The following is a 594-nucleotide window of genomic DNA, read 5'->3' as shown; positions in this document are numbered from 1 at the left end:
CGTTTTTGTTCCAACGACTGCGTTCCTGCATGAGTTCAAGAATGTTTTTAGCTTCTTTGTGTTTAAATTACGACTTTAAATTCAGATCTTTAATAAAATAAAAAAAAACAGGCAAGACAAACATCCAAAGATGATTTCTTTCACCTGTCAACGAATAGGCCACGCCCCCATTTGAACACAATATTAACCTTTAATAATCGTTTTAGCAGTAATGAGCTTTGACATGTTTTACGAGAACGGACTCTTATGTAACACGGTTATATAACTGTTGTGGTTAAAATGCTTCAGTTCATTCATTTGAAGTGCGCTTCAACCCGGAAGTTAAAAAAAATGTTCATAGTGTCTGAGATCAAAAGTAGAAACATGAAGGTTAACAGGAAGGCGAGTGGCGTTTTCAGCTCTGGAGGAATTTATTGGGCGTTTTCCAATAAAGTTTGTAATTATGTAACTACATGAATTAAAATTAAAACGGCTGCAATTTTATTTGTCTATTTAACCCTTTAACTGCTGACTCAACCAAACTGTGGGAAACATTTAGAAAACATGTTTTTAAAAACTTTGATTATGTGTAATATTCCCCAAGGTACGGAGCCC

This window comes from Oryzias melastigma, linkage group LG22 (genome assembly GCF_002922805.2).
Source record: "Oryzias melastigma strain HK-1 linkage group LG22, ASM292280v2, whole genome shotgun sequence".
NCBI classification, from domain to species: domain Eukaryota; kingdom Metazoa; phylum Chordata; class Actinopteri; order Beloniformes; family Adrianichthyidae; genus Oryzias; species Oryzias melastigma.
This window is presented reverse-complemented; position numbering follows the sequence as displayed.